Raw genomic sequence first — 27,401 nt, 5'->3', positions numbered from 1 at the left:
GAGTAACACTATGTTTAAGGATGACTGGATAACTTTTCAATGAGGGTCAAAAACAGCTTACGCAAGTATCTTTCTAATGGGTGATTTTTATTTTTTTTTTAAGATATCCAGGTAAATTATTTTTTATAGGTAGTTAATGGAATTTTTCAAATGTAATTAAACAGACAATTAAAATGCAGCGGCTAGGTACCTAGGTGCCATGATATTCCTGGAATGCACTGTAATACTTTCAAACAGCTGGTTCTTAACATAAGAATATTTTTAACCACTACATTACTGAATGTGCTCAGTTATCTGCAGAAAAATACAGACCATGTGTGCACAAACAGGCTCTTTCATACCATTAGCACACATTTCATCACAGACCACAGCACAGACTGCTGGTACTGCAAAAGTAAACATATGCTCAATTATTTCAAAATATCACTCCACTTTTTTTGCATGTAAAGATCAAGGCTGCAGTATTTTTGCTTTTATTTTTCTGATTTCAAGCAGACATTCTGCAGGTAAAAGTACAGACTCATGAGACCTATGAACACCAAGGAGAGGTCCAACTCCAGCCTGAAGCAGGGGAAAGGTGCCACAGTCCCAGCCAAGTCACTCAACAGCTGAGAGCACAAGCTGGCAAGAGCGGGATCGACGCAGGGCACCAACGCTGCCTGCAACCTCCCTCAGGATACTGCGTTTGAACATGACCATGCACTGCAGGAGAAGGTGCTGTACTTACATTTTACCTTCCTGAAAGCTGTGCTATATGCAGCGATAGAAAATCCACCACGTGTCAGATCTGGTGCTGTGCTGAACAAAGACGAGGTATGAGGCTAACCACACAAAACTGTTTTAAGACACAGTTTTGTCATTTTTACTCACATTAGACTCCTGAGTATAAAAATACCAACTTGTGCTACTTCAGGCTATATCTTTAATATTTAAATGACACCTATTCCAACCCAATCAAACTTACAGCATGAAGAACAGATGTTGTTGCTTGTGGTTGGTCCTAACAATGTATCAGAATATTATAGTCTATTAGGTATACAAATTAGGTATGTAATAAAATTAAATAACAATAGTTACAATAACTGCCAACACCTGGAATTTAGAACAATGTCAGAGGATACACTTGTCAGGACATTCACTCCAAAAACTGGAGGAGAATTTTTATAAACAGTACTACAGCATCAACTCCTTCATCTTCACCCAAACAACCAGAAGGTTCTTCCTGCTCCCTCCTTTCCCCCTGCACCCTGACTGCATGAGAAAGGACAGCCACAAAGTCAGCAGCTCTCTCATACTGCATTGCAGTATTAACACTGGACAGAAAACAAACTTGCATACAAGATTTCAACATGCTGCTGATTCAAAGGCGGGAATTTTACCAATAGGGTTATGCCAATATTTAGAAAGCACCAAAGACAGAGTACTGTTTCTGAAACAGCAAGATATTAGTATACAGCAACAGAGAAAAATATTTTTAAGATGCTATTTCCAATATCAGTTTAACTACCCATTTGCAGGGCTAAGCCAGCCCTGGTAATCTGACTCAAGATCCCTTATCTGACACACTATGTTCACTTATAATGCATCTACTCTGTTTTAAATAACAAGATTTTAATGGTTTTCAGCATTTCCTAAATACCCACACACATTGCAAAGCTGCTGGGATATAAATAAGACAGAAAAGTTTGCTAAGTTCTTGAAAAAGATAGGAAATGGCTGGGGCATGTTTGCAACTAGACAAGAACAGCTTTTGTTTGGTTTCTCGTTGCTGAAGCATTGTTTGTTATTAACCTGCTGCTCACAAGTTCTTAACCAGGCAGTTCTTCATGATCACAGTAATATTCCTCACTTAGAAATGATGTGAATAAATAACACTCATAATGCTCCCCCACAGGTTTCCATACAACAACGAGCAACTTTTTAAAAAGGGTTTTCAAAGCCTGTATCCATTTTATTGAGAAGCAACCAGCTTTACTAAGAGATTTGGCTGGTAGCTTCTATTTAAGATAAACAGCATTCCTCTGATTGTTTTAATATTTTCTATAGTTATTTTACAGGCAACAGCACTAGAAGAGAAATGCATATAAAAATCTGGAAGGAAAAATACCTTTTATGACAAAAAATGATTCCACTATTTAATTCTCATTCAAAACATTTTGAAAGTTACTCTCCATCTAAAAGCGCATGCTTTAATGAACTGGAACGCTAACACCCTGCAAAACAAGTCACTGAGTGAAAAGGAAAATGGAAAAAAGAAAAAATACGAAGATGAACCTGTACCTACTACAGCAGCCTGGTTAGGAAGCGCGTAACAAAGTTGATTTCGAGCTGCCTTATTGGTCCCTATGAGACAAAACCCACTCAAAGACAAGGCGGCAGCGGTGTCTGCGCCTTCCCGCGGCAGCGGCAGGGAGCGGCGCCCCGGGCCCGCCGGGCGCTCACCGAGCGCAGCCCGCCGCAAACCCGCAGTGCGGCCGGCTGCCGGGCGGAGGCGGTGCGCCTGCCCCCGGGCCCTTACATAATGCGGCCGCCGGGACGGCCCCAGGCCAGGGCGTTCGGGGGGGGCGTAAATCAGCAGCGCCCGCGGCCGGCGGCCCGCCACGCTGACCGGGGGCGGCCCGGGCCTGGCTACGAGGAGCCCGGCGTGCCCGCTGCCTGCCGCGGCGCCCCAGCCCCGCCGGCAGCAGACCCCGCTCCCCGCCTAGAGGCCCGCAGCCGCCCCGGTGCGGCTCCCGGCGCACGCTCCCCCCGCCCCCCCTCAGGGCCCGGCGCCATCGCCCCCCTCAGCTCGCAACTCACCCACCGGCGCCCCCGGGACCGCCCCCGCGGGGCGCCGCCGCCCGCGCCCCCCTCACGGCGCGGCGCGAACCGGCCGCCTGAGGCCGCGGGTCCCCTCAGGGGCGCGCAGCAGCCGGCCCGGCCGCGCTGCCCCGGCCGCGGCGTGCACTGACCTGGCTGAGCACCGCTCCGGCTGTCCCAGCGCCTTGTGCGTGGCTGCGGGCGGCGCCGCCCGGGTCCCTGCCCGTCCTGCCGCCGCCGGGGCCGCCTGACAGCGCCGGGGGACGGGGGCGCCGCGGCCGCCAACCGGTTCCAGCTGCCCCCGGCCGAACCGGGAGGGGTGGGGCGGGGCGGCGCGGAGGAGGTGGCGTCATGTAACCGCCCCTCACCGACACGTCACTCACCCGGGCTTCGGCCCCGCCTCTCTGCCGCAGCCAATAAGGAGAGGGCAAGAAGGGCAGGCGAAGAGAACGTCTTTTCCTCGAAAGCCGCGGCCGGGCGAGGGTGGGCGGGGCGCGGCGCCGAGCCGGACGCAAGGCATCGCTGAGGGAGGGGGGCGCCGCCGCCTTCAGCCGCCCGGCCCCGGCGGGGACAGCTCCGCCCTCCTCACCTCCCCAGGGCCGGGCTGCAGCAGCTCCCCGCATTGCAGCCCATAGAGTACCGACCCGCCCCCGGTATGTCCCGCGGGGAGAGCAGCACCGCACCTCACAGCGCGGCGCGAACGGCCGCCTCAGGCCGCGGGTCCCCTCAGGGGCGCAGAGCAGCCGGCCCGGCCGCGCTGTCCCGGCCGCGGCGCGCACCGACCCGGCCGAGCGCCGCTCCGGCTGTCCCAGCGCCTTGTGCGGGCTGCGAGCGGCGCTGCCCGGGTCCCTGCCCGTCCTGCCGCTGCCGGGGCCACCTGACAGGGACGGGGGCGGCGCGGCCGCCAACCGGTTCCGGCTGCCCCCGGCCGAACCCGGGGTGAGGGGGGACCTGACCCACGTCACGGCCCCTCGCCGACGCGTCACTCACGCGGGCTTCGTCCCCGCCTTTCTATTGCAGCCAACAAGGAGCGAGGAGGAAGGGCGGGGGCAGAGCACGCCTGTTCCTCGAGAGCCTGGCGTCTGGGCGAGCGGGGCCGTGGCCCCGGGGGGGCGGGGCGCCGTTTCCCTCAGGCCGGTAAGGCGGCGGGATGGCGGCAGTTGTGAGGCCGGGGTGAACGGAGGGTGGGCGCCGCGCGGGGGCTGTGCTGAGGTGACAGGTTTATTCCACCATCTTCCTACCCGCTGATACCACCACACCTCAGGCCTGGTCCTCAGTGCCCAACCCGGGAGTGTGAGGGTCCCTCGGGGGCAGGCAGCCCCCTTTCCCTGAGGTACCGGCCTGGCTGTGAGCCTGTGGCCTCAGGGGCATGGTGGCTTCAGCACGCAGGGGCAGGCAGCATGCCTTTCTGGAAAGGCTTTGGTCTCCGTGGATTTGATGGTGGCCATCTATCCCCGTGTGCATTTTGTTGAGGCTCTCCCTGTGCAGGTGTCCCAGCCCTGGCAGTAGGCCATGGCCTCTGTTGCCCGCTGAAATGTGGGGTGGCAGGAGCTGGCAGCCTCTGCTCCTCACATGCTTGGGCCGGGGCTCCCAGGGAGCCCCCCTCCTGTCAGCCAGGCTGCGCCTCTTTGCACAGATCTGGTTGCGTGTGTGGCCAGTTGCATGAGCAAAAGGGCTGCCGTTCATGGTACAGCTAAAAACATGTCTTCACAGCAGTGGCACTGAGGCAAACTGATGTGGGAGTGCCCATGCTGGCATTTTGAAGCAGCAGACAAAGCTTAAGCATGACACTTGCCTCTTTCAGGGTATCTGAGACCATTGGGTGAAGACCCCAGGGAGCTTTGCTGTTTTGAAAGGTAGTGTTGTGTTTGTGACTATGACCTTGTGGCTTTCCTGAGACCTGTTTTTTGTAACGAAAAGGGTATCCCACTGGAATTCAAGCAACAAAGTATTGGCAAATAAAGCTAGACTCTTTTCCTCCCTGTTTTTGAGGGGCCTTGTGCTTTGTTTTGTAGCAGAGCTATGGATTTGTGATAGTATAACCAGTCCTTTAATAATAAGCTTGCATAAATAGTTTGGTAAGTAACTTGCTGCTTCTTTACACAACTTGTCAGCTGCCAAAGAAGCTGTGGTTTGAGTATGTGGAGAAACTGCTTGTTATGTCTTGCATTGAGAGCACTGTTACAAGCATGCTGCTCTATGCTGTCCTTCCATCTGTCATTTAAATAGAGGGCTATTTTCCATTTATTCATCCCCTGCAAATGCAGCCATGTTAATAAGTAATTGGCAACGCAGCCCTGGATGTTGTAGGGAAAATGAATGTTAATATCACATGTTCTATACCAGGAAAGTATGTAATACTTGTGAATTGCTGAGGTCTTTAGGTGAGTACTGCAAGATCAGAGTACCCTGCGTAACAGGGAAAACGAGTAGGTGGAGGTATGCAGTTAAAAGAAATGATAGCCAAAAGCAGTTTATTTTGAAGCCAAAAGGATAAGAGGAATCCCATTCCTGTGGGTAAGGGGGAGGGAGGCCTGATGAAAAGTGCTTGTTGCAAAGTGAGGATCTTGTTAAAGGCAGATGTGAACTGCTCTAGTTACAAACCCTTAGTAATTAAATAAACATTAGGAGCCATCACTTCTACAGGTGTAATCAACAGTAAGCTGAAGAAAGAGGAAGAAGAAACCTTAGGGAAAACACTATTCAGAAAAATGATTGCCTCCTTGTTTTTCTCTTGCCCATTTTAAAGATTTATTAGTTCAAGTAATTTGTTATAAAGCTGGAATAGAATTGAACATTTTCAAGCATGCTTTGGTGTGTTATATTTTTCCAATATGGGTCTTTGGTATGGTGACAGTCATGCTATAAAATTGTACCATTAAATTTTTGTTAAAAACTGGAAGTATAACACTTGCTCTCTTTCAGCCCTAATCTATTGCAAAAAAATGCCTGTATCCAGTCAAAACTATTGCATTTCATACAATAATTCATTATAGCTAAAACCTGCAGTTTAGGCTCTAAATGAATTCAAGAAATACTTATGTGTTCATTTTATTAAAGGTGCACATCTCCCTACCTCACTAAGATAAGAGAAGCTAATATAATCAGCTCAATAGAAATGCGTAGAGAATTCTCCTTTTCTCCTTGTAAACTTATGTGGTTGATTTCGGCTAAAAGCTGAAATTCTGTGAAATGAACCATTCCTTAATTCTTCGGGTATCTTAAAGTAGTATAGATTTATTCATTTGGGTAGTACATTAATAGGAATTACTATGCTGCAATAAGGGAAACGGCCAATTCTAAACATAGTAATTTCTCATGGCAACTTTCAGGGACTAGTTTTTTCTTTAAAGGTGTCCTGGTTTCAGCTGGGATCGAGTTAATTTTCTTCTTAGTAATTAGTACAGTGCTGTGTCTTGGCTATGATGTGAGAACAATGTTGATGTTTTTAGTTGTTGCTGGGTGATGTTTATACTAAATCAAGGATTTTTCAGTTCCTTGGGCCCTGCCAGTGAGAGGGCTGGGGGGGCACAGGAAATTAGGAGGGGACACAGCCAGGTCACCCAAACTAGCCAAAGAGGTATTCCATACCATATGACATCATGCTGAGTATATAAACTGGGGGAAGAGGAAGGAAGAGGGGGGGGGGACGTTTGGGGTTATGGTGTTTGTCTTCCTGAGTCACCATTACTGGTGCTGGAGACCTGCTTTCCTGGGGATGGCCGAACACCTGCCTGCCCATGGGAAGTGGTGAATGAATTCCTTGCTTTGCTTTGCTTTTGTGCACAGCTTTTGCTTTATCTATTAATTTGTTCTTATCTCAACCTTTCAGTTTTACATTCCTTTCCGATCTTCCTTCCCATCCCTCTGGATGGAGGGGAGTGAGCAAGCGGCTCCGTGGTGCTTGATTGCCAGCCGGGGTTAAACCACGACAAAAAGTAACTTGAGTTTGTCAAGATCAGAGATTATGTGTTTCACTCTGTAATTGATAAGGCTTTCCAAAGGGAAGAAATTTTGTTTAGCTGTATGATTCTTTTCTCTAAACAATTAATGTTTCCATGATTGCATCAGTAAGATTGCTCTTTGGGTTGAGGCGCATCTTCTGCTTTCTGCTTTGCCTCAACCTGTGAGATCCCCGTCTTGCTTTGTTCTTAAGCCTTTCATTGAAATACAAATTTTAATAACTTTATTTCTGTAAGTAATTCCACTGCGCTCCTCCTTGGTCTTGCTGAATAAAACAAAAGCAACTAATTAAGAATGAGGATTAAGCTTGTGTTCAGCATAAAGAAAGTAGGAAAAGGGTGGGATGGGAAATATTTTTATGTCTTGGGTAAAAAAAGTCTACATTTAATTAAGCTTGCCACTGTCTTCCCCCCCCACCCCCCCCCTTAAGGAGTTGCTTCAATATGGTTGGATCAGATAAGGTCATACTTTGCCATGACGCAGCAGACAAGTCTCAGCTACTCCTTAAGATAATATAAAACTGTACAGTAATTAGAGCATGTAGATGAGTTTATAAGACTCTCGTATATCTGTCCAAAAAGTTAAGATTAGTGGTCTGCTTTTCTTGTTTACATAGCAAAACAAATGGAATGGGGGTTTTATATCACGTAACTGGAGTCGAATCAAGTTGCTGTTTGCAAAAGTCCCAAAGAGATCAGAAAGACAAAGCTACAAGACCCATTTCAAGTGTGCAGACACAAATTCTATTTAAACTATGTCTGCACATGTTGGAAAGCATGTTTTCCCCTTTCCACAATAGGATTTTAATAAGAATTACTAGTACTTAGCCAGTACTCTCTGACAAATTGTTTTGTTGTTGTTCTGTCAATGATACTGTTGTGATGCAGTTGCTGAGCAGGAGTGAAAGAGCTAAAAGATGCAGTACGTGTGCAGCCTCCTCAAACACTGTGGTGGCTGCTTTAAAACTGTACCTTGCTTCCAGCCACGACAGGGTATGAAGCAGTGGTGAAGGCAGTGTGTGCCATAGGCAGAATATCCAAGTAAGTAGCCTTGCGGCTGTCCTAGTTGAGACACAAAGCCCTATGAGACCTATGCAGCCCGGTTTTTGTGATTAGTGACAATGATACTTGCCCAAGTGCAGGAAATAAGCGGTTGAGGCTAATGCATAGAATACACTAGCAAACCTGTACTAAAAAGGCACGAGGAAATACCTTTGACATTTTATGTCTGTTACCGTAGCCAATGTAGTATTTTCTTCAGCTGCCAGAATTATAGATGCAACCTACAAATGAAGCTTCATTCATACTATAAATAGTTATAAAGATTGAAAACATGAAATTATAGATGTGCTGCTTCCTCCTTCATAGTTTGCATTATCACATCCAGTGAACTGGTTATACCAACATCGGTGCTCACGGCTGGTGAAGGCTGCATGTATTTAGATGAATTGTGCTCCTTACTTTACTGCACTTGATTTCTCTGCAGTTGTTCTGGTTCTGATGGCTTAGTGTGAATAAAAAGAGCTGGTAAAATCATGCAAATGAATGCACAGCATTAGGCATTTAGTATCTTGTTAGCTTTTGTTTTATCTTTTTGTAGAATCACTTATTCTTGAAAACACACTTTGACCTTTTCTCTGGCACAGAGTATTGCTGTGTCATTATCTAATGTGAAGTCTGGACAATTTACAGGCACTAAAGAAAAGTGACTCTAAGAGTCTGGAAGAATAGACAGTAGAACTGCGTGGCAAACCCCTCTCAGTCTCATGGAGAATTATGAGAAAGGATTATTAGGAACAGGCCTGTTGTGCAATGGCATTTTCTCTGTAATGTATACTGTAATATAATGTAATCTGGTTTTCTCTGTGAATGAGTTAGTAGTCAGGGAGCACAGAAACGCATCAGAGAAGTGGGTGGTAAGAATTAAGCAAGAAGATAAGGCTGTGTTCAAAGCTTTTTAAATACCTACAGTAGGGAAGCCTAGAAGGTGAGAAAAAGGTGTGGAGGGAGGGGAGGAATGCTAATCTAGATTTGCAATAGCTCAGATTTCTCTGACCAGGGGAGACTATTGCCTAATGCAAGGACTAGGTGTGCTGGTAGCAAATGTGGCAACACACCAGAAAGGTGGAGATCATCACCAAATATAACGTAAATATAAAATGAAAGTCTTACGTGGCTACTGTTAACAATTATCAAATTTATAACAAGGAAAAGAATAGTTACAGATATTTCACTTTATCCTGTAGAAAAATCTGTCATTTTTTAATTTTTATGTATCATCTTGCACCAGTGGTAGACAATGTTACAACAGAAAACTTTCCCCAAAAAACCCCAGGTGCTAATACAATATTTGAGACATGAGATTTGGATTAGAAATGAGACGTACTATAATTAATCTTCAGGGTGCCTGAGCATGATTTGCTGCTTGATCTAAGCTGGTTTGCAGTTTCTGAAATGAAAGATGTTATGCATAGGATAAGCTTTATTGTGAAACACTTAAAGAACTAAAGTGCCAGACCATTAAAGCACCGCATTTAAACTGGCCCAAGTCAATTACAGTTATGAAACTTCTTTGATTTTTTATAGATGACTAACCAAAGTTATATAGTAAGTTTTATGTGTCTGTATAATTTATATAGTAGGTTATATACATAACTTTTGTTTTACTTTTGTATATATAAATGTATATGTGCTATTCTGTGAACTCCTAGCTCTGCCTGCATGCCAATTACAAGCCATTCTCTTGTGTTCTTGCACAAAATCTTCTGCTGTTACAATCTCCATCTCATTGTCTCTCAAATTGTATTCAAGACCTTCCATGCTCCTTTTGCCAGCAGCACCCATTTCACTGTGTCAGAGGCGAGGGTGGCCAGCAAACTGAGAACAACAGTGGCTCAGGAATTTGACAGAGATTAAGTTCTTTCTTCCTCCCTTCCTCTCTCTCTCTTTCTGATTTGTTCTGTTGGGGTTTATTTAATCTCAACAATAGGGAGGAGCACCTGCCCTAAGATAAGGGGAGATGGGGTTTCCTATGACAGCAGGAAGGTTTGTTTCTGGTGCCATTCAAAGGTCATGTTTGTGCTTTAAATTAAATGTGAAGCTGAATGTTGTGCTTTGCCAGATAACAAGAGCAGTGATACAAGTGCTTCCTTTGGACGCCTCAGGCCAGGGCTAGCAATAATGTGGAGTTGTGGTGTGGTGGTGCCCAGTGTTTCATGGGCACTGGAAGCACCACTGTCCTCTGCCCCCCGCCCCCTCCCCGCCATGTGAACACCAAAAGGCCCAAGAGGGGCAGGAATATGCCACTTCTTGTTGTCCATTGAAGCTCTCTGCTTCCAGACTTGACATTTCTTGACCTGTGCCTGTACTGAATATACTTTTAGGGAGAAAGTAAGTGGGAGACCTCAAATTCAATAGGGTAAAATGTTAGCTTTTCCTATCCTTTATCACTGTCATTTCTTCTCCATCTGCTGCACATACCAAGAGTGACAGAGAAACATGTTTACGTTTCAGTTATTGACGTGAAATTCCTTAAGGGTGCAGAATCCTGTCTGTAACTGGTATTTCTTCCTTTTTATACGTATTAATTAGGGTTACTGCAGGAGAACTGATACCTAGCTTTACTGAACTGTTGTTCCTGGGAATGCAGCCGTACCCCGGGGACACAATTCCTTGTAAGCAGAGCTCAGCCTGAGGAGAAGCTAAGGGTGTCCCTTGCCTAAGCCAGTCTAGCATCTGGCTGCAGCGTTTTGGCTCTACTGCAGCTGCTCTTGCACTCCTGCTGCCCTTTGTTCTCCCTCTGGCCCTTGTCTAACCTTTCACAGAGCTATGCCAGCTCTCTGTCAGAGAGTGGGTATTTTGTTTGTTTCTGTTTTGGTTTGTTGTTTATTTTTGTAATTAGATTAGTTCTGCCTTGGGTTGGGGAGCTGAAACAATTCAAAGATAGGTTGGATGAATGTTAAAGCTGTCTTGGCACAAGTGGGGACATCAGCAGCTGGAAGGTGAATCCTCTAGCTGCCAGGACACTGCTTGTTGCAACAATGGAGTTGTAGAAAAAGCATCTCAGAGGCATTTATTACTTCAGGTTTAAAACAGACGGCTATCAGCGAGCGAACTCAGAGAGGACTTCTGTAGGAAAAAAGGAGAACATGTTACTTACTTTACACCTACTCTGCATTCTTGGTTGTCTCTGTCCTGCTCAGCCAATAGCGCTTGTAAACAGAATGTGCCTATTCTGCCCACAGCATTGAAAATGTCCAAAAATGAGATATTTTTTTTTTAAGGCTAATTTGATACAAACCAAGAAACCTTTTGGAGCAATTCTGACTCTCATTTTCCTTGCTGGGAGTAGGTAAGAACTTCCATCTCAAAACTTCTGAAGATACAGAGAGATGTATGTAACTGAAGATGAACACACCTTGTTTTACAAATACAAATTTACTTGTGAGTAGGTCTTGTTGTTCCTGCCGAGTCTGACAGTTCTCAGTGGCTGTCTCCATGCGAACCTGTCACAACTTTGTCATTCACATTTTAGTCAAAAGCTTTAAAAATTAAGAGCAACCACTACAAAAAATGCAAGATCAGTGATAAAAATTACACATTGTAAAGCTGAACAATGCACAGCATTTGTGTTAACAGCAGCAGAAACTGGTATATCAGGTTCACCCCAGACATGTACAAAACCTTTTGGATTATTGAGAGAGAGAGAGACACACACACTCACACTCACTCAAACACACACTCACTCACTCACTCTCACACACTAAATAAAAGAGTACCAGGACTAATAGTAGCAAAATCTAGGCTGTAACTAGTGCAAGGTACTGATATCTTCAAGCTAGATGGTTTGTTGGTGTGAATCACAGAAAAGCACTGAAAATCTCCCCAGCTGCTCTCAGCTGGGAGACTGAAAGAGATCAAGGTGTGCCAAAGTACTGGCCTGATCTCAAGCCTGTGCACAGGGGTAGCACAGACAAAGCTGCAGGCAGGCCACACACACAGATGTCTGATTAACTGCAGTGTGTGAGTTTGGTCAGAGCTGGCAGCTCTGCTGGCAAGACCAGCCATGAAGCTTGGCCACTGTTCATGATCTGAGGAAACTGCATGTCTCTGGAAAACAACTGCTGAAGGAATAACCTTCCATGTTGTCTTCCAACACTTCCTTTCGGAACCTGACACTGTGGAGAGGTCAGGTGAAATAATGATTAAAATAATCCATGGGGAAGGCTCCCAGCAAGGAAGAGCTGTGTTGCAGTCCCAGGCTGAATTTGGTCATTGTGAGCCCAGGCCAGCACCCCAGGAAGCACAGTGTGTTCCCACTGGGGCTCCTGGCAGCAAATGGGGCACTGGTTTGTGTCACTATCAGTCACTTGAAGACTTGAGTTGCATGAGTTACTGTAGAGAACCATTTGGGCAGAAAGCATCTTTTTGTTGCACCTTGTATTTCTCTGGGCTGCAAAAAGCCCCACTGATTTGCAGGGAGGTTAGTCTGAGGCTCCTGGGGATTTCATTAACGATTACCTTGAGTGGACTGTGTTGCAGAGAGGCATGCTGCCCCATAAACAGCACCCACCTCCTTCCACAGCGGAAAAGTACTTGCCTTTAAAATCTGCTAGTGTTGAATCTTGACCAGTTGTGCATTGTATTACAAAACTTTCATATTTTTAAAGTACAAATAAATGTGTAAGCATGAGAGGTGGTGTGAGAGCACAGAAATGATCTCTTTTAGCATTAATGGCAAGCCGGGGGGGGGGGTGTGTGTGTGTGTCTTTGCTCTCTTCCAGAACAGGATGAAACTGTAATTATTTCTGCTGTTTCCCTTCAAAGCATTGCTCCACAAATAGTTATATCACTTTAAAGCTGAAGTAGTTTTTAACATTATTAAAGCAAACCAGAGTTCTAGTATCCTGGGGGCTCAGAACATGAACTGTATTAAGGGATTGTATGACGCTCAAAAGATGTTTTGGAGACTAAACATTCACCTTTGTTCAATGGAGTTAGAATCACAGCATGGTTGGAGCTGCAAGGGAGCTTTGAAGATCATCTAGTCCTGCAGTGGGCAGGGACTTCTTCCACTACACCAGATTGCTCCAAGCCCTGTTCAACCTGACCTTGAACACGTCCAGTGATGGGGCATCTACAGCTTCTCTGGGCAACCTGTGCCAGCACCTCACCAGCTTCATCATCATAAAGAATTTCTTCTTCATGTCCAATCTAAGTCTACCCTCTTTCGGTTTAAAAGCATTACCCTGCGTCCTGTCACTACAAGCCCTGGTAAAAAGTCTCTCTCCATGTTTCTTTTGAATATTGAAAGGCCACAGTGAGGTCTCTTAGATTAATGAATGCTGAGAACCAAATAACAGAAACAAGTGTGATCTTTCAGTAGATTTCTCTTTTTGTGTCGGGTCCCAGGACTGTGTGCATGCAGTCAAAATCTGCAAAGGTTCATAGTTGCTGACTGAAATGAGGAATTTTTTAAGGAATGGGTGTTAAAAGGCACTTGAAAAACCCCATTCTTTTTTACCCAGAAATGGAACTACTAGGAGGGTTTTGAACAGAGCATGCTGATTCTGAGACAGGTGGACTGCCTTGTCTCAACAAACTGTTATGTTAGCTTTCAAATTCCATTATCCCATGGATCTTCTGCAAATGATCCTGAACCAAGCCAAAAGTCAGGCTGAATTAAATCAAAGTAATTAAAAATACAGTAAATGAACCAGGGTTTGACATACTCTGAAACACAATTTGTGTCTTGTGCATAGGGATCATCACTTTCAGCTGCAGAGCAGAGATAATCAAACTCTCTTAAGGATAGAAGGGGATAATTCAATTAAAGCAGGAAACGAAAAGCAGCAGTTGCCAAAAAAGAGAGAGAAAAATTCCTGGAAAAAATACATAATGGGAAAGGATACAGTTTAAATCCAAAGCAAGGGGAACTGACCTTAATATGCTGTGGCTACTCATTCACTTATTTCCTGTTTATTTCTGTTTACTTTATTTTGCAACATGCTCCAGACCTTTAATATTTCCTAATCTGAGTAGTTATGGTTTGTTTTGTCAAAGACCTTCACACACCGCAGATGTTTCTGGAAAAATATATATTCAGAACATCCTTTTTATTCCAATAAGGAAAACATTTTGCAAACTATTACAGAAACAAAACAAAGATATCTTGGTTTTCCAACTCAAACAGTTGCACGAAATGACTGTACTGCTCAGAGGTGTTTTTAAATTTATTAACTGAGTTAAAACGATATTTCTAAAATTAAATATTACAGACTATGGAGCTAAAAAAGTCTGACTGTCAGCATCTCTTTCCCACATCTGTGTTTTGAGGATTGATTTCGTGCTGCAGGCTTACCCTCAGCAGTGGCCCATGAGCTCAGCCCTCTCCTGTCCTGACTGTGCACCTTGTGTTCTAGGACATTAAGATCCTGTTCTGTGTAGCTGGGAGGGCAAAAGGGGACGATGATGCGGGGCTTGTTCCAGATCTTGATTAAGAAAATTCCAACAAGTGGCATAATAAAATAGTTGGTTTAGTACAATTGAATAAAAATAGGAATACAGATAGCAAGTAAATCTTACATCCCTTCAGGTGCTGGGAATCTGGCTTGCAAGTAGCATGGGACAGACCCCAACTGGATTTTCCCATGGGCTGCTGTGCGTATCCCATCTGTGGAGAGGCTCTGCCTCTGTCCCATGCCGTGGTACCTTTTAGTTTGCATAACAAACAAAACCAGGTATCCTCTCCTGACAGCCTGGGCTGTTACTGCTGTCATAATGCCCACCAGTGCACAGCCCAGGCTGGCCCTGGGCACTCCAGCAGGTTCCCTCGCAGCGGCTGCTCATTCTAATGTATGAGCTGCTCAAGCCCTGAGCACAAAGCTTGGCAGGGCAGGCATGGTCTGCTCGTGGTCACCAGCTCCTCAAACAAAATGTCTTCTGCAAGGCTTCCAACACAGATCCCAAAGGCCCTTGCCACTTTGTCAATATAGTCCAGAACCAATGGATGGATTCAGAATGTACTGGAAAGCAGAAAAATATAAACACACAACCGAGCCATGTAAACCTCAACTTGCTTAGGGAACTGGGCAAAAAGAAATTAAGCACATTAAAAAATAAAAAGTAAAATTGGTGCTAGCTGACAAGATAGCAGGGAGAGCAACTTGCACACTAAGCTCCTGCCAAAACTTTATGCTCCCTATGCCATTGTCACCTTTATTTGCCTCATCACAGATAGATTACAACCTCAGCCATAACTTTTGGACAGTAGCTATGTTTAAAAACAGAACCATAGCTTTGAACTGAGAACAGTTTTGCTCATAAGCTCAGGAGACAGCGAAGCCATGTAACTCACGGCCATCCTGAATTCATTGTCTGCCTGTTGCTAGACATTAATTCATAGCTGCAATATCATACTTTGTTTACTCTGCATCTTATTTCAGGGCTTAATCTTCTAGCCCTTAATTGTATTGTAATGCTTCTGTTTAATAGGACTGTTTGCACAATGGAGGATTGTTTGTGTGAATAAATTAACTGGAAAGCATGTGTACAAGTCTCCTACAAGTACTCCACACAGCTGTCCCGAACTCAAGAAGTAATTAGTTATTTGCTAAAGTCCTGATCCAGCATCTATAGCCATCAATGAGCAGGTGTTGACTTCAGTGTGCTTTAGTTTAGGCTTTAATACTGTGGTCTCTCATCCTCTTGAGACCTGGTAGTGACTTCTACATTGAACGCCTCTTTCCTGGAGGATAAGGGTTGGGAACATCATGGAGACAGTACCCACAGTTGTCATGGGAGAGAGGACCCTGTCCTCGTCCCCAGGTCAGTAAATCCCTCCTCTCCAGGTCAGTAAATCCTACAAGGCCAATGTAAGCACTTATGCACTTCAAAATTAGTATGTTTATCGTGTTTTGCTGAATCCAGGACCTTCATTCCTAGGGCATAGCAGTTTCCAGGGCAGTCACGCTTATCACTCTGTGGCCCGTGTTTGTTCACACAGGGGTGTCGTTTATCCACAGGCACCCTCCCTCCTTAATACCGCAAGCAGAGCAGACACTGTATTGGGAAGGGAAGAGCAGTGACACATGGGACAGCAAAATATGGAGCCATTTTTCTGCTTTCCTGTGTTTCCTGTGGAGGAGTGTTGGGGCGAGTCCTGCAGCCCTCTTCTCCAGGGGAGTCCTCCATGGGTGAATAACTCTTCTGCCAGAAAGCCTGGGCCCATAAAGCATCTTCTGAACCTTTTCCCAGGAAGCGATTCAAGGGGTGAAGTCTCAGTTTTTCCATCAGCAGTTTCAAATAATTTGATCAATACCGCAGAGGGCTGGTGTCACATGCATAATGCCAGGGTAAGGTGCAGAAGTGTCAGGCAAATATATTCCTTTGATGCCAGGGTTTGCAAAATGATTGAATGCTGAGGGTTACAATGCCTTCCGATCGCTGACTTCAGACAAAGGCCCTAACTGCGTCAGGCTTGATCAGCAGGAACCGAGTGTGACCTGCTCCAGTGGCAAAAGACAAAGCCTTCCCTTGAGCCTCACATACCTCACACACACATCAGGGGCAAAGCCTTCGGCTCTGTCATCTCCACAACATGCTACCCATTTCTTTGTCCTCTTCCCCACAGGGTAACTGTTGTGCCTGTGCTGTGCCAGCTGCGCCCAAGAGGAAAGCAGCTTGAGCAGAGAAGATGTGGAAAGGGAGATGAAGGAAATCAGTGTAATCAGGCTGAAATGTGCCAGATTATTTGGCACCTTGGACTCCCTCCAATGTTTGTACAGGTTGAAGCAGCCGTTCTCCATCTGTCGTGAGCAGTGCTAGACATGGCCCTGGGTAAGCAGCTTTAGGTGGCCCTGCTTGAGCAGGGGTGTTGGCCCAGATGACCCCCAGAAGTCCCTTCCCATTTGAACCCCTCTGACTGTGTGATCTCAGGGCCAGCTGGTGCAGGTTTCCCTTTGCAGAAGAAACCCCCAGCTGGTTTGTTAAGTCAGGGAAGTGTTACTTTTCCCATCTGTGCCCACAATGTCAGCAGAGGATGTGTTTAGGAAGTGAGAACATGTGGGAGATATGGAGTGGAGCCCTGCTCCACCAACTCCCACTTTTTATGCAGTTACTTGGGCAGGTGGTACTGGTTCTAGAGAGACAGAGAAATTAGTTCAGGAGTAATATCTTCTGGCAAAGATGATGTAATTAATTTCAGAATGTGGCTTGGACACCACAAGAATGGGCTGCATCTGGAAAAGCAGGTAGACCTAAATGACCGTGTCTTTTCCAGAACACAAGAAGGATGCCAGAAATGGCTGTGTCTAAATTTAACACTAGCATAAGCTATGTTATTGATGATTAATTTAGAAAATAGAAATCTAACAATAGTTAGATCTTAACTCTATTTTCAGACGTTTGGGTGCTTCATATCTCAGTGTGCAAACAGATAAACATGAACTACTTTATGAACAGTGAGGTATCACGTCTACGGCAATTGCCTGTATTCAAAAGGCAAGAGGAAGTAGTTATCATTGCTTGCATCAGCCGTTGCCTTGCAATTGTGTTAGAAGAGCAAGCCCTAGGATAATCAGTGGTTTATAACTGTTTTTTCTTTCTAAAGTGTCTAATCTTTGTGTCTTCTATGTCCTGTGGTGTGATCAAATCTTGCACAAAGGCAGATAAAGTTGGGAAACAGTTGAAGAGTTTGGGAGAGCTGAGAGTTTGGAAGGAGCTATATTTGTCTTCAATCATTTTCATACTGCAGTAAATAGGCTTGGCTTTATTATTTTTCCAGACATAATGCCACATCATATTTTGCATTTCTAAGTTATCTAACATAACAACAACAGTATCTTAGATAAGGATGGTTATGAAGTCTGGCTGATAAGGGAAGACCACAGGGCATAGGCAGAATATTCTTCAAATTGAAGAAGCGGTTTTCCTGGACAAGTTAAAAAAAAATCCTAAGACAAGTCTCTCAATCCAAAATGTGCGTTTTCTTACTCATTTGTCAAAGTGGTGAACAACTTTTGAGTTTGTAACGTAAAGAAAATTTTGAGTTTGTAATGTAAGGAGAATTTTGTAAAAATCACTGGAAAAAGAAAGCACTTGTCTCAGATTCCATGTTATATATTTGCTCAATAGACAAAGAAATGCAAATGAAATGCCTGGCTCACCAGGGGAATGTGTTCTGCTTTTCATCCAGGAGCAAGATGCGATCATTTCAAATCCCAGTGCTGCATCACAGCACATACCATAGCGCATATCATGCCCCTTCCTCTCAATATTAAACATGCATATTGTTTGCTGTGATGGCACCATAGAGGAGTGTACCTTTATGGACCTTAATAGTAGCTTCACTCTTTTCATCATATTTTCACTCTTTTCACCCCACAGTCAGGCCACCTGCACCCCTTGGATGCCTTTGCTCCTGTAGAGCAAGGGTGTAGACAAACAAAACAGCCTGCTCCTCAGAGAAAAGTACACAAACATTGAAATGTAAAAAGAAAGCTGGGATGGCAACTTAGGCAGCTTTTAGAACACAGAAAGCTCAGTAAATCTCATTAGACCCCTCCTAGAAATCTCAGAACTTGAATCCAGCTCTTGGACTCTGTGGCTCCAGCTGTGCTGGGCCAGCACGTGAGAGCAGCATCCTGGCCACTGTGCTCTGTGGGCTTAAGAAAAGCAACCAGAATATGAGCTGTAGGCAGTGATGTCTCCAGTGATGTGACAGCAGGCAGCTGGGTGTCTCCACTGTTTCACAGAGACTTACAGGCAGCCGCTGCAAAGACCTACCACTACCTAATGGCCCACATGGGTTGAAGTCCTAGTACTGAGCACTATTTCACCCCAAGCAGATCTCTGCTGTGCAGCAATGCTGCAGATTTTCCTAAGGAACTGCTTTTTAAGAATATGGTTTAAAAATACCGTCTTCTTTCTGCTTAAGGAGATTGTATTTATACAAACTCATAAAAACTGCCAGCAATTTTCTGTAGAGAGGAAAAGAAGGAAGGAAGAAGACTAATGTTTGCATTAGGACTTCAGTTACCAGTGGGAAGGTCTTAGTAAGGACAAAAATGTTGGATTTGATTGCAAATTTGTGGTGGTCAGTCCAGAGCTGCTGCATGAAGGCATATTCCTTTGAATGCTGCCAGTAACAGATATACGTGAAGAACTGAGAAAATGGTAGCTGATTCTAGGACTCAAGTGTATTGTCAGCACAAAATGCGCACCTTCAAATGCCAGGAGTTTTCTGGTGCAACACAGGTGAGTTCCTTCAGCTGCAGGGAAACCGTGCTGATGGCCATCTAGAGAAGAACCTCCAATACATCTGTCCTTTTAATCTCCAGTTCAGCCTATCTGCTTGCCTTGGTGTTTCTGAGTTTACCACCTTTTAAGTTATCCTGTTTGATCTCTTCAGTTCTTCTTCATACATCCAAAGCATGAAATGCCTTTTTCACCTTTTAAATTCACCGGTAAGGAAATAAGTGACATTTTATAGGCATACTTCTAAAGAACCAGTCAGCAGCAACACTGTTTTGCCAGTTGAGTGGCACAGACCTATCCCAAAACAGGAAGCGGATTCTTACCTAAGTATTGCTGCACAGAAGTTGGTAATTCAACACTGGCAAGGTCCCATGGGTGTTAACTTGGTGTGATAATACCTGTAAGCAATAGGCATCTGGGGTACACCTGCAGAGGAGCCTGCAATCCTCATGAGAAACCATGCCTTGGTTTCCGGAAGCTTATCAAGAAAAGGTCTGAAATTTTGCCTGCCAGATAACAAAAACGAGTTAGGGATAGGTTTAAAAAAAAACCACCATATGCTTCTCTTGCCCTGAGCTGAAGTGCCAGTGAAAGACTGCAAACTTGGGAAGGACCACTTTGAGGAATGCTCAAAATCTCATGGTCAGTTAAACGATTCTGTTTATTTTTCGTCAAAACCTCAGTCCTGTTCCCATTGAGCTCACTGGCAAAACTCCCTCTGCTTCTAACATGTACTAGAACCAGCATCAACAATTTGTGCTGCCTTATACAAGCCTTGCCACAGGGCCATGTTGCTGGAAGTAACTACCTTCTGACACAGTTCCCAGAGTGGCCTGCACAATTGCTAGACTGGAAGAAACTACAGTTACAGGGAGATCTTTTCCCAGCAAACAACTCAGCTCATTTGGTTATTTGCATAGGTAGTTACAGGGCTGGCAGCCAGATATACAATACACAGTGGGGAAGGAATTAGCTGAAGGCAGAGGCTGAAATGGCTAAAGTTTACACAATGGGGAGGGAAACAAGACAAAACCAGCAGACCCCAAAGCCTTTGTTTGCTTTTGTTGTCTGTCCACACATCTTTGGAGTTCAGCTGTGAGCAGTTAACATCTAAAATTGTGATAGTATCTTGTATTTTCTTAGATTTTTTCAAAGCTCTGGAAAGGGTTCAGATGCCAAATTTAAGCCCACAGACATAAACTCAGCAACGCCTCTTTTTGTGTTCCTGCCATACAAAACAAAGGCAGCTATATTCATAAAGAGATTTTCTTGTCATGGTGGGTGACTTCAAAAAGCATGGTCTCTCTGTACCGGGAAACAGCTGCAGCTGATTTTCTTCTCATCCTTGCACAGCAAGGGAGGAGTGGCAGCCTGGCTGGCCAACTTTAGGAGAAGAATTGGAGCAGCCAGACCCAGGTCAGTGCAGTTCAAGCCACTAATAATACTGTCTTCTTGTGTATTCAGAGAAGCTGTGGCTGTTCCCTTGACCAAGAATACAGCTTAATCACATAGAATACAGCAAGAATTCAGGTACAGCTTCCTGAAGCCACGTAGATATTTTACACCTCACAGGCAAAAAGACCCTCAGGCAGGCAGTGATCTTGCCATGCTTCTCCCAGGGCCAACACAGGGCACAAACATCATTTTACCCAGGAAGAAGGGGCTGCTTTTAAGGGTAAAATTTGTTCCACTGCACATAATATCCATCTGCAGCCAAGCATCTTCTTTACCATCCTCTCGTCATCAAGGGAGGAGAAAGGATTTCTAAAACAGGGTAATTCTGAATTGTTTAGGTGTTTCCCTCAGGAGGTAGTAAGCAGCAAGTCAGACACGCTTGTTGCCCTCCACTGACTGAAAATCTGCTCAGTTTACTCAGACCCAGGAGCCTACACAGTAGGCATTTCAAGTAAAGATAGATGAATCTCGCCTACTGCTCCATGAACGCAAAGCCCAGCTCACTGCAAACATGAATTCAAACTTTTCCAGGGTCAGCCCTGTCCTTGTAAGGTGCTCAGGGAGCCAGTTTTCAAGAAGAAAGCTGGAAGAAACGAAACTAGCCTCTGTTTTAAGGAGATTTATCTTCCACAACGATTTGTCAAGCTGGAGTACAGCAAAGGGTGAAGCCAAGGCATGTGTTCCTGTGACCCAGTTACCTTCAGGAAACCCAAGCAGGACAGAGAGGATTCTGTCTTCTACCTACAGGAGAGCAGCTGAGCATTAAGACATAGTCACCCATAATTAATTTATTCCTCCAAAGGATAGTTAATAGCAGGGTTTTTTGCTGCAAAGTAGCAGCCTAATATTGGTGCTGATTTTAATTAACTAGCCAATGGGAGACAGGATGGGCTGAGGAGAGATTTCATACAAAAGTTAATTAATGCTCTGACCTAGTTTAAAGTGTTGCTTAAGTGGAAATTGGGGGGAAACTGACATCAACCAGTAATGGATCTTTTAGCATCCGTATTACCGGTTCTCCCATGTGATCCACAGCACTTAAATTAGCAACCTAGATGAAATTAGTGAACGCACAAGAAATATGGAAGTAGTTTCCAAGGTAAACATAATTACTTGTTCATGAACACACGGGAGTTAGAAGAGGAAGAAGCCCTTCTTGCTCCAGACAAGCACTTGGGTTTTGGCTGAGCTCAGCTCAGGGCGTGTGGTGGGTGGCATGGGCTGTGCTGTTTAGCCAGGAGGCAGCTCTGAGTAGCACCAGTCTGGCTGAACCGTGTGGTGGGACCGAGCCAGTGCCCAGCACATGGGAGCAGAGCTCAATACCTTTGCTCAGTGTTACTTGTAAGAGCTGTACTCCTGGGGGACAGTTACTTTGCACCTTGTGGAAAATGCACTGGGTTTACAGAAGCATCCTGATAATAACTCATTATCTCTTTAATGAGACTGTAACCGTCTCTGGGTTTTTAACTTTTGTCCTTCCTAGATTTGTTTTAATCATATGTCTCTTAGATTAATACCTTTTGCCTTCATTTATTTTCCCAGTCCTGAATATAAGACACTTCAGGATTTTATTTAATCTTTTTGTTTGGGAAATAAAATATAGATTTATCTTATTGACCATCTGTAATTTCGTCATATGAAAGCAGATTTCTCCACATCTCTGAAAACCCAAGGCCCTCTAAGATTCTTGCCTTGGGCCCACAGCTATGTATAACCACCAAATCACTTTTGCAAACCAATGCCAATGAATGCAGGACATTGATTATTGTGTTACTGTTCTTTAAGGGCTGTGTTTTGCTTGGCACTGCCCCTGTCTTGAAAAGTTAGCTGTATGAACAGGCACAATAACTGCACTGTGGGAGAAAGGACATTTTAGTTCACTCCTATTTCACAAGCAGGAATCTGAGGCACAAGGTCATGAAATTACTTTACCAAGATCACAGTAGTGCAGTCAAACCATCCCATCCTTTGCCCACTCCTCAGCATTACATCATCATACTCTCAGCTGGCAAAGTGCAGTTCGGATTATTGCAGTTGGAAGGGCACAAAAGACATATTTTTAAAACTAGTGTATCAGGTTAACTACAGTCTTGTAAGAATCTCTTCCTTTTCATAAACAGCTTCAGCAATGTGGTTGGGAGTCACATCCTGTACCCAAATTCTGTGAAATGTTGACTCGCCAGGCAAGCAGCTCTGTTTGAATGACTATGAATCACTAAATCACTGAAGCAAACTATTATCTGGCAGCTGAGCATCACATCCTTGTTTAAGTCACTCCATAGATAAGCGACAGCTTAAACACTCTACTAGTGGAGCCTCACATCCTTTTCTAGGTCACTTCACAGAAAAATGCATAAAGTTCCTTCTGTGCAAATCACAGCCCAATGTTTTCTTGGAAGTCTGAGGCGACTCCTTCCTGGGAGGCAGGAATTACACTCTTGGGATCTGACTTCTCCCTAAAATGCAGCCCAATCCTCAATAGGGAATTTGTTTACACCTTTCTGAATCCTATTAAAACCCTTTTTTGTCGAGGATACACCAAGTATTTCTCTTCTTTTTCTGCAGGAATGTGTAAATAAGGCATGCTGTCCAGTTGGCATTCAAAGAATACCAAGACTGGAAAGGTTTAATGAATTGTGGCCCTGCCTTTAGTACCTGCTTTGGTTAGGGGAGGTAGGTTCCTACCAGAGAAGGGAGGCCGCATACAGCTTTCTTAAGAAGTTAATCAGTGTTTATAAATAGTCTTGGGCTTGGGAGCGGCTTTAGCTCCTTGCTGCTGGGATTTTGTCCTAAAAGACCAATGGCTTTCAAAGAAAAGCCTGAAGATCTTAGGTGCTGAGTCATGGGTGGTAGGCTGCCCACCTTCAGTTATCTATTTTACTCTTTTATTTTAAATATTGCTGCTGTTCCCTTTCCCCTTGCTGTATTGAATATTCTACCATTTAATCTAGTTGTCCTCCATTTCTTCCCTAATTTGAGATGCTCGTGCTGCCTGCTTCTGGTCCCCTTCGCCCTTCTGCACTGGGAGGTGGCTGAAGACCTAAGCTGTGCTGTGTGCCTGTGGTAGCCTTGGTGTGAGCGACATTCAGCCTGTGTTCTGCTGTGCTGCAAGACTCCTGTCTTGCATCTCTTAGGGCATGTTTGATTTCTATCAGCTCCTTCTTCCTGGCCTCTGGAGGCACAGAAGAGGGCCTGGCCTTTTGTAGGGCCCGGCTGATCCCTTCTCCTTGAGGCTGCGCACAGCTTCAAGCACAGGATTAAAGTCATGTGGGTCAGCGTGCTCCAGCCATGTCTAAAAGGCAATGCTAGTTCTGATAGCTGTTGGCTGCCCTCAGAGGAGGTGATGTGTCTGCACTAAGGCAACCGTGACACAGTGTTGTTGGGCACATTCACTTTTCGAGGAAGGTTTTGCTGTGGCAGCCGCTTTCCGAACAAGACACCTTTCACCTGCCAGGTAGGTGAGTATGCTGCTGAAACCTCTTCTCCATGGTGCTGCTGATGTCCTACCTTTCACATCCCATCTCTCCCATTGGTTCCTGCCTGCACACTTGCACACTCCTCCTTCCCTCTCAAGAAGGGCACCCCATGAGCTTTGTCACTAAAACTGGGGAGTATTGAGTGGTGGTGTCCACACCCATATGGGGAATAATGCTCTCACTCCTTCTTCCATGAGTATTTCTCAAACAGTGGACCTTTGCCCCATGATGCTTGTTTGGGCTTAGCTCCACAGTGGTCTCCTTCAGCATGTCCTTGCACAAGATTTCTGTGAATATGCCTGAGCTGACCTCGTCCTGGAAAGAGACATCCTTCAGTGATGCTTCTTGTCTTCATCACAGGCTTTATATTTTATTGTTTACATGATGATGCTTGATGAACCTCTTAGCTCAAAGAAGTACTATCTCCCACCCCTCCCCTCCGTGAGGGATGCAAAGGAACTGAATAGGCAGCTGCCAAGAGATTCCTGGCACAGGACCTTGCCCTTGGCACCCTGACTCAAGGCACGTGATTGCTTGGCTCTGTCTACACGCATCCATTTGCGTGGATGCTACGTGGCTTGTTTGCAAATACTGGCGACTCCAGCTGAAAGGTGCCAAGTGCTCACAAGCATCCAGCAGGATGTTGTTGGTGACCTCCTTTGTGAAGAATGTCTGATCATTGGTGCCAGCAACCAAGTCCTGGCATGACCACAAGGCAAAAGGACAATGTAATAGTAGCCTCCAACCTCTTCAAGGGCAGTTGAAAAGATGACAGAGCAACACTCTTCTTGGTGGTGGCAGATGGTGTAACAAGAAGCAAAGGTCACAAATTGTGGCTTGGGAGGTTCAGGTTGGATGCTGGGGAGAAACTTCCTGATAAGGAAACGTACAGGCCTGGGACAGATCACCAGAGGGCTTGGGGGAACCTCCATCCTTGGAGGGAGTTCAAATATCTGCCAGGCAAAGCCGCAGCTGACCTGATTTAGCCCTGGCAATCATCCTCTTCTGAGCAGGAGGTTGGAATAGAGACTTCCAGGGGTCCCTTCCAACCAAATACTCATAGGATGACAATCTCGCCTGTTGGCATCTGCTGCAGGAAGACCTAAGGCAGAGCCTGTGGATTTGTGACTACCAAGTCTGACGAGCCCAGTAGTGGGAGGAAGGAAGAACCCAAATGGCAACAGATTACCAGCTGGCTCCCAGGCAGCTCGCATGCTGTTCCACCAGCAAGCAACCCTTCTGGCCTTTCTCTAGACACAAGGCAGCTGCAAGGACAGTTCTGTGCTCTGAAAACACCCCTTGCAGCATGCGATGTGCGAGGGCTACAAGCAGACAAGATACTTGCCCACTTCTGATGCTATCTATCATGAGGGTACAGGGCAGAGAAAGAGCTAAAGAGCATCATGGTCAGTGAACCTGACTTTCTGTGCTACTAAGAAATCAATATGAAAGTCTAAGTGTTGATTAAAATCAGTCATATGAGTCTTACCCTCCCTGTCCATATCTTTCCCAAGTCTGTCCAGTACCTATAGATGCAGACCTGCTTAAAGTTTGTGCTGGCCTTTAGCGTGTGAACTTCTATAGTTTGTCAAGGCTAATGACTACAATAATTCAGAAGCTGTGTTACCTCCAGAAATATAATACCATTCCTGGAGGTATGCAGTACATTGTCTAGAGCCTATTCTGGGCTTAATTTTGTCCAAAAATTGTGTTTAAATGTGTTTTAGAAAATAGCTATTAGATTACATCATTATGGATTGCTCTTCTTTTTGGCATTCAGTATAATGAATCAGTGGTCAGTTATTTCTTGGCAGGAAAGTAAAATGACTGTCTTGAACCATATTTGAAAGAAAACAGCACGTACAACCTAAAAGATTAATGGGCAAGAGACCATGTAAACAATATGTCATCTTTTTTTTTTTTTTTTTTAATTTAGTGGGGGTGGTGTTATGTCTTAATTTAAAGTGTGCTAGGCCTTTGAGGAAGGAATTGGAGCACTACAGAAGCAGGATGTGTTACTGGGAGGCAGTTGTATGCCTGTCCTTGGTTTTGGGAAGATGGAACCTTATGTGTAATTTTAAAGGCTTACAGGACACAAAATTGTATTTTCAAAGGGAAAATTCAGATTAATTCTGCATCTTGTAGTTACACAGGGGAGCTGGATGGGCAACTGTTATTAGTGCTAATGTAAAAGTGTACTGCACTTCACTTGACTCAGGGGCACATAAATGTACCATTAGCACTAAAAAGTTGCAAATTAATGAATTAGTATTCTTGCTTTCCTGAATGAGGTAATGTGTTTCTTGCTGAGAGAGAGTGCTAGATGACAGGAACGAGTAGCAATCTCTGTATGGTGATTTTTTGTCTCTCTGATCATACTGCAGGTGAGAAGGGCGAATCTGGGCAGCTATTTGGGATCAATTCACAGCCTTCAGTGCAAGGGGGTTGCTGGCACCAGCTTTTGGACTGTGAAAGTCCATCCTTTGCTCATTTCTTGGCCCAATGTAGCTGTGTATTTTCTGGAGCAGGCATCACCGCCTGTCACCAGGAGCACGTGGCCCTGGTTGGAACCTGTCTGTGCTGCTTCAGCAAGCAGTCCCTGGCCGTTTTAGGGCAGAAAGGGCAGGTTTGGCCATGTTCTGTTGCCTGCCCTAGGGTTTGCCCTACCCTGTGACAGTTCAGCAACTGTCTCTTAAACTTGGCTGTTGCAGTTGAACCCAAAGTGTTTGGTTTGGGGTTTTTTTGATCCCTTCTTTATAGCAGTCTTTATGATCCACTTCCATGCAGGCCATGTAGCATGGATATCCTGAGCCATGGTAAATGCAGGGTCTAAGCAGGACTACAGGGTGTGAGCAGGACTGCAGGGCTTTAGCCCCTGGGGGTTTGCTGACCAGAAATGGCCCAGCAAGAGCACTTGGCTGGCAATCGTTTAGAGACATCATTGCTGTGCTGAAGAGTGAGGTCCTGCAAGATGCTGGAGGTGAAAAAATGGTTCCCCTGTGCCAGCCAGCTTCTTTCCCCAAAGCTGGTTGTGCAGCCCCTCTAACCCTGTGTGCCACTTCTAGCACTACACAGTGAGATGGCTTAGCTGACACAAAGCTTACCTGCTGGGGAGGGAGAAAAGTTGGGCTGGTGGTCCTGCACACTGAATTGACTCAGCCGAGGGGCTTGGGGAACACTGCAGTGGGTGCAAGGGACAGGGTGAGACTGCTGGTTTTGGTGGGAGCCAGCTTGAAATGGCACCCAACAGCCCAAGGACCATGATGGAGGGGGCTGAGGTGCAGCCAGGAATGGAGCAGTCTCATGTAAGAGACAAATGTGAGGGTACAGCCCTCTACCAGCTTGTCATATTACCACTACCCCTGTTTAAAACTGGAATGCCTCGTCCACTGCGACCATCCCCATGATCTCTTTAGACCTGTTTTGCTCCTTATGACTCGGATTTCCCTGCTAA

At 45.3% G+C, this 27,401-nt stretch overlaps 2 protein-coding genes across 12 annotated transcripts in view; one reads left to right on the top strand and one right to left on the bottom strand.

Annotated features, from left to right (window-relative positions):
* Positions 1-3,601, bottom strand: part of GPCPD1 (glycerophosphocholine phosphodiesterase 1) — a 46,742-nt gene extending 43,141 nt beyond the window's left edge. For 3 of the 5 annotated variants that reach the window (XR_008822474.1, XR_008822475.1, XM_056342592.1), the window contains exon 1: positions 2,952-3,127. The gene's annotated coding sequence lies outside the window, so the exon portion shown is untranslated. Of the gene's footprint in view, positions 1-2,951; positions 3,128-3,582 lie in introns of those variants that run through there. The other 2 variants (XM_056342591.1, XM_056342589.1) reach the window with 2 other exon arrangements.
* The window catches only part of CHGB (chromogranin B), a 112,066-nt gene continuing 88,015 nt past the window's right edge, over positions 3,351-27,401 (top strand). For 4 of the 7 annotated variants that reach the window (XM_056342578.1, XM_056342586.1, XM_056342574.1 and 1 more), the window contains exons 1-2: positions 3,737-3,936; positions 4,604-4,655. The gene's annotated coding sequence lies outside the window, so the exon portion shown is untranslated. Of the gene's footprint in view, positions 3,453-3,736; positions 3,937-4,603; positions 4,656-27,401 lie in introns of those variants that run through there. The other 3 variants (XM_056342583.1, XM_056342579.1, XM_056342576.1) reach the window with 2 other exon arrangements.

The sequence above is a fragment of the Falco biarmicus genome, chromosome 6 (genome assembly GCF_023638135.1).
Source record: "Falco biarmicus isolate bFalBia1 chromosome 6, bFalBia1.pri, whole genome shotgun sequence".
Lineage (NCBI taxonomy): Eukaryota > Metazoa > Chordata > Aves > Falconiformes > Falconidae > Falco > Falco biarmicus.
This window is presented reverse-complemented; position numbering and strand designations above follow the sequence as displayed.